Here is a 7,234-nt window from a genome sequence, read left to right on the forward strand (position 1 = left end):
AAAACATCAAAAGGAAATTATGTTCAGATTATACAACCTCCTGAATAAAGTCTTGAAAACAATTTAAATACTGTGTAAATACCTATTTGTCAATGGGCATATGTCAAGAAAGTGTACCTTTACAAGCCTTTCTAGCATGTTATTACGATAATAAATTGAAATCATAAGATCACAAAACCGCCAAGGAACTGAATGCAAATCATGGCTGATTTTCTTCATCCAAATTCTGTGAGCTTCCTCAGCCCTGTTGTCTTTTTCTAATGCACGAATTAGTTGCTCATATGTACCCATTGTTGTTCCTTGACCTTTGCTCAAAATCCACTTTATCACCTAAAGAAGATCATAGTTGATCTAATTCAATACTACAAGCTGAAAAGGGAATGTACAATAATAAAAAATGCTAAAATAGTACAATAATAACAAGACTTCAATTAAAAACATTTGAGTACTTCAATAGAAATACCTGCACAACTCTATGCCACTGTTCCTCCTTTTCAAGAACAAGAATAGCTTTTTTGAGTGAAACCAATGGAAAGCTATTCTCCCATGCCACCCAGGCATCAAGGGTACCATATACAGCTTCTTTGGATTCTTCAAGGGTCAGAAGCTAGGAAAGAATAACCAATAAAGTATATGTGACACACGATATGCTGGAGAAATTAAACATTTTTGCCAATATATTAGAATAAACAGATAACTATAGCTCCCCATGGAACAAACATACTCCGATTTTAATTGCTCAAACTTTAAACAGAAAATCACCCTTGGAGATGTTATACTGTAAGAATTACGTTGATAAACAGTACTTAAAGAATGGATATTTCATTATCCATATCATTATTGGTAAGGACAATTCCTTATTTCAAGTTTTTGATTACTTGTGAACCAATTTGTACAAAGCTTTTAATTGGAACTTATTCCTTCATAACTATTATCAAAAGAAAAATAAGAAATTCACATATTGTATTAACAAGGAATATTTGTTTCTCTGCTATAGAGATGTTCTTCCCTATATTTGATTCCGTTGCATTCTTGGAACTTGAAATTTGCAAATCCTGCACGCAGATGAATTTTAAACAATTATTCTTTCAGTTAAACTATAAAAAAACATATGTACCATTATTTGACATGATGTCAAGAAACAAATAACTTAAAGTATAATAATTTGTTTCATGAAATATTTGAATAAAAAATACAAAATTCTAGAATCTTAATATGACCAGTACTAACTTCATTCAATAACTAAAATCAATATCCACCTAAACACATGAGATAGACCTACTTCCCTTCTCAAATATCACTAAATATAATGTTTGAAGGAAAAATATCAAAAAAAAAAAAAAAACTAATATTAGCTTTAAAACTAAGCTCCACTTAGGGGGAAAATGTTTTTGAAATTTTATATTGAATAAAAAGAAAATTTCGAGGAACAAAATGTATTTCAATTTTCAGCCACTAAAAATTTATAAACATGTTTGCTAGATCGTCAATACTCTCTATGGCAATGGCATAGAATTGCACAATGGCATTATACAAAATATAATATTAGTGACCATCATGTACCTCTTGGAAAATCCTTCCAAATGATGGGTCAATTGCATATATATTGGGAAAACTTCAAAGCCTGCAATGTTGGTACTCATGGCGGTGAGTAAAAAAGAACGCCAACTCAGGACATCTACGACACGGTTCAGACTTCTGACTTAGTGCCTTAAGCATAAAGGTGAACTCTTGTAAGTAAGTCACCCACTTGACATGTCGCTTGATCAACTTGTGTTGACCATTAATGTACTTTAATGATTCATGATCAATAAACAAGATGAACTTCTATACTAGGTAGTATCATCAATGCTTTAAGAATTGCACGATGGCATAGAACTCCAAGTTGTAAGTAAAATAATTTTTCTTAGATCCGGAGAGCTTCTCGCTAAAGAAAGCAATTGGTCGCCTAAATTAACTCAGAACACTTATACCTATGTCGGATGCATCACAGTTGACCTCGAATAATTTATCAAACTCATAAAGGGTCACAACTAATGCTAAGTCATTCTCTGTTTGACCAATTGAAAGCTAGCCTCTGTTTCTTCAAACCAATTGAAAGCCCTTCCCTTGAGATACTCGGTGATAGGAATAATCAGAGTGCTGCAAGTTCTAATGAATCGGCAATAGAAATAAGACAAGCCATAGAAACTTTTGGCATTGTACAAGGTCCTCAGTTGAGGGCACTCCAATATTGCATCTGTCTTTGTTTGATCTGCATATACACCATCAGTAGACATAATAAAGCTGAGGAAAGTTATCGATGTAGTAAAAAAGAGCACTTCTTATTTACAAATAAGCACTCCGTTTTCAGCTTTTCGAAGACAACATGGAGATGATTGAAGTATGATGCCCATGTCAGACTGTAAACGAGGATATCATCAACCTATACCACCACAAACTTTCCCATAAAGGGTGGCAAAATCTGATGCACAAATCTCATGAAGGTGATGGGTGCATTGGACAGTCCAAAAGGCATCACCATCCACTCATATAGCTCATGTTGTGTCTCAAATGTCATATTCCATTCATCACCAGGCCTCATTCTGATCTAGTGATAGCCACTTTTAAGGTCAATTTTTTAGAAGACCTTAGAACCAAATAGCTGATCCAACATGTCGTCCAATCGGGGAATTGGAAATTGGTACTTCACTGTAATCTTGTTGATGACTCTACTATTAACACACATATGCTAGGAGCCATCCTTCTTCGGCACTAGTAGGGCACGAACTGTACAAGGCCCATGCTCTCTCAGATGTGTCCTTTTTCCAACAACTTCACCACCTGATGTTGCAATTCTTCAACTTCCTTAAGTCTAAAGCGATAATTTGGTCGATTAGGCAAAGCCAACTCCAGAACAAGGTCAATCTGATACTGGATATCTCGCATAGGCGATAGCCCAGAAGGAAGATATTCTAGCATCAACTCATTAAAATCTGCTAACAGCTGCTGTACTTTGGTCGATAACTTAGTGCCCATGGCAGGAGCAACGCTCTAGCACGGTGTTATGGTCCCGAGTGCAGGATCGAGTCACAAGTCGAGATCCAGATCCAAACTTGGTCATGCAATACATAAGGGCGAAGGGAGGAGGAAAGACTCATCCTAGGCAGAGTCCAATTGCTCAATTTTTTCTTGAGTAAGGGGGAAGGAAGGGGGAAAGACTCGTCCTAAACAGAGTCCAAATTACTCAATTTTTCTTTCTCTCTTTATTAATAATAACACTCCTTATATAAGGAGTCAAACGTGACACAATTCAAGAAATACGAACTCATAAAGGAAACAAGGAATCAAAAATAGAAAAACTAATTAGGTCATTATTTGTTTCTACTATAGCAGTAGTTAAATTAGGTCATTATTTATTTTCTACTAATTAGCCAATAGCTAATTTATTTCTACTATAGCAGTAACTAATTTGCTTCCAACTATAGCAGCGTCAAACAAAGGCATCTACCTCGGCGTCCAGATCATCACTCTCCTCCTCGATGCTGAGCTTGTCCTCAAGCTCAAAAGCGGGGTATAACACCACTAATAGCATGACGGGAACTTTCAAATCCACTTCCCCCACTTCCTCACCTTCCCTGTTATCATCAGACACTTCAATCCAAAACATGCATTTACACTTGTGACCCGTGGAGTAAGACTTATCATAGTTAAAACAAAGGCCCTTGGCTCTCCATTATGCCATCTTGACACGAGTCAAACGTTTGAAGAATGAAGTAGGTGGAGTCTCATTACTGATATCCCCCGTTGTCTTGGTCTTCGCTAAAGGAGGGTCTCCACTACTAGTGTTGAGCAACACCCTGCCTTGATGGAAGCACTGCTTCTGTTCTAATGCTCTGACCATATTCATTGTATTGCCTAGGTTTTCAAGCTTTTGTAATTTGATGTCGATACAGAGATCTTCGACTAGCCCTACAATGAACAAGTCAAACAACATGTTGTTGTGGTCAGAGGTCAGAGGTCCGAGCTCCGAGGTCCAGGCGAGGTGGGACTGGAACTGCCACTAGTAGCCTTCTACCGAGCATGTCTGGTTCAAATTTGCTAGCTCTCCCAGAGGGTTGTTGCTCATAAACGGCCCAAAGCGGATTTGACAATGGTTTTTGAATTTTCCAAGTCATATCTGGCTCTTCCTGTTCCATCTAATCAAACCAAAGTTGAGCTTCCCCTACCAAGTGGAAAGCAGCAAGGCTAACCTTATCGGTTTCTGTGGTTCTTTGGTTGACAAAGATTTTTTTACACCTTTTAATCCAAGCTAGTGAATCCTCTTCTCCAGAATAGGTGGAGAACTCCATCTTCGTATACCGCATAATCAGGGTGCCACTAATTAGTTGTTCAAGTTTGACCTCCGAGGCTTTAGAATAGCCACACTCCATGCTAGTAGAGCTGTTTGTGGTGGGCACTCGTTGTCGTCTTGTCTCTTGAACGGTACGGGATAACTCGGTCATTTGCTCCTCTACTCGGTGATGGAACGTGATTTGCTCCATGAAAACTTGTTGTTGCGAGGTCAATCTTTCCATGAAGACATCGAATTTGGATGTGATAGGATCTGTGTCACTTATAATCGGCTCTGACACCAAATTATTATGGTCCTAAATGTAGGATCGAGTCACAGGTCGAGACCCAAATACAAACTTGCTCATGCAACACATAATGGAGAAGGGAGGAGGAGAAACTCATCCTAGACATAGTCCAATTACATAATTTTTTCTTTAGTAAGGAGAGAAGGGTGGGGGAAAGACTTGTCCTAAACAGAATCTAAATTACTCAATTTTTCTTTCTCTCTTTATTAATAATAACACTCCTTATATAAGGAGTCAAACATGACACGATTTAAGAAATACCAACCCATAAAGGAAACAATGAATCAAAAATAGAAAAGTCAATTAGGTCATTATTTATTTCTACTAAAGCAGTAGTTAAATTAGGTCATTATTTATTTTCTACTAATTAGGTAATAGCTAATTTATTTCTATTAATAGTAGCTAATTAGGTAGTAACTAATTTGCTTGCAACTATAGCGGAGTCCAACAAAAGCGTCCACCTCGGCGTCCACATCACATGGTAGCAAAAACATATACAACTCCATGCTCCACTTCATCTAAAAACCTGGATATAGAAAACAAATTAGTATTTTTAACTACTGGAATTAGAGTAGTTCCTTCCCACCGCGGCGCTAACACAATTTTTTTCCCTTGATGTGAAGGGTATATGTCTCCCCAATAATACATAACACGCATCCATGACCACCACATCACACCAAGCACAATAAAAATTGACCAATTGAAAAGGAAACAAGGCATCATCGGTCTACTATTACCTCACTTTTTTTATTTAACTAGGATAACTTGTAAAGTTTAAGATAACGATATGCCTTTAGTTGTAATTTCTGGACAACCTCAGTGGATATTACGTTCTCACAACTATCACTATTGATGATCATCTTGCAGACTTTATCCACGATGGTGCAAGTAGTGTGAAAAATATTGGTTCTCAACCAATCATCCCCGAATTGGCCAGGTGACTATACAACTTCTATCATTATTGCGGAGGTTATATGAGATTGTTCATATGCATATAATAGAAGATTCCTCGGAGGATAACTATACAAATGCCAAACTGTACACCTTCCATTATTCGACATCTTCTAACACTAAATATTTCTTTTCATCTTATCATTGCAAGGTTATCCGAGGTGATATAAAAGGGGGGTTCTCTTCGTTGGAGGTACGTTTTACCCGTTTTACTTACCAAAACACAAGATTTCTCTCTATTATGCTCACTCAATTTTATCATAGTCCTTCTCCACTTTTCATTGGGTCACCTACTGACTTGTGCATTGGAGAGCCGATGTTAGGGATCCCTTGCCTGATTTTTGCTCTAACATTCCATTAGCTTGTTTGAGTGTGCGCATATAGGAGTCAGGCACTCAGAGCCCTTTTCCTTCTCTAGCTCATCACCTTTTTTCTAGTGCAAAGTCTTCTTCCGATTAATAGCGTCGTCACCTGCCCTGCGTGCTATCTCCTCCAGTTTCATACAGGATCACTTTGCATATAAGAAGTCTAACAAATAGTTGTTGCGATTATAAAGTTCAACCAAAGGTCAACTTTTATTAATTGATTGTTATGTGTAGAATATCATTTTAAGGGAGGGATTGCTAAGTCATGTGTTAGTGGTGCCCATGATTAAGCGTTAGTGGAGGTTAATGTTTGCATAATGGAGTTAGTGTGTTAATAATTGTATTAGGGCTTCCACATTGGTAGAATTTGTTGGATGTTATAACACTCAATTGGTATTAAAACTAATATGAGTAGGTGTTATAAGACCCACAGAATACAACGTCATTGAATGCGTTCAAAATTTTTTTATAAAAAAAATCTCACTATGGTGTGTGCATGCACGTGTTAGAGAGAGAAATCTATCGTGTGCTTTGCACACTTGATGGGTGAGAGTGAGGGTGGGCGTAGGGCTAGCTCACCCCACATGGGTTCAAAGCATGAGATGGGAGGGTACCCATGACCCTCCCATGTTTTTTTATTAAAAATATTATAAATGAAATTAAAAACCAATCAAATAAAATTAAATTGATGGAGTAACTAAAAATGGAATTATATTTATTTAATGTAAAATAAGAATAAAGATGAATGGGTAGACAAATGGATCCACAAATAATAAATGTTAATATTAAAATGAATATGAGAAAATAAATATGTTAATATAATTTATATATGACATGTGAACCTTACGTTTTTTTTATGAGCTGCTGTGTCATAATACCCACCAATGTGGATGCTTTACAAAGTTAGTGGTTAATGGATGAGAATGTAATAAGTTAATATTTATATTATGAAGTTAGTGGTTAGTGGATGGCGAGTTAATGAGTTAGGCTACGTTTGGTTGGGTGTAATGTAATCTAGCTTGTAATGTAATCAAATTTATAATGTAATGTAATGTAATCTTGATTACATTACTACGTTTGGAAATGTAATGTATGTAATATTTGATTACAAAGATGATTACATTCTTTTGTTTGGTATCTATTATTTTTTATCAGGAATGTAATTTGTATTATTATAAAATGACAAAAATGTCCTACGACCTCTACTGATGGTTGCCGCACTTCTGCCGGAGCTTGCGGTAGCTACCGGCCGCCACCGCCGGCCGCCAACCATCGTCGGCGGCCAGCAGCGGCGGTCGG

The 7,234-nt window shown here is 37.0% G+C and overlaps 1 long non-coding RNA gene across 1 annotated transcript; it reads right to left on the minus strand.

Annotated features, from left to right (window-relative positions):
- Positions 1–267: 267 nt before the first annotated feature.
- On the minus strand, positions 268–601 carry LOC121968479. The gene is made up of 2 exons (XR_006108170.1): positions 464–601; positions 268–330 (listed from the first exon to the last, which is right to left on the minus strand). It is a non-coding gene; the product is annotated as an uncharacterized LOC121968479 (long non-coding RNA).
- Positions 602–7,234: the final 6,633 nt, after the last annotated feature.

The sequence above is a fragment of the Zingiber officinale genome, chromosome 3B (genome assembly GCF_018446385.1).
Source record: "Zingiber officinale cultivar Zhangliang chromosome 3B, Zo_v1.1, whole genome shotgun sequence".
Classification (NCBI taxonomy): domain Eukaryota; kingdom Viridiplantae; phylum Streptophyta; class Magnoliopsida; order Zingiberales; family Zingiberaceae; genus Zingiber; species Zingiber officinale.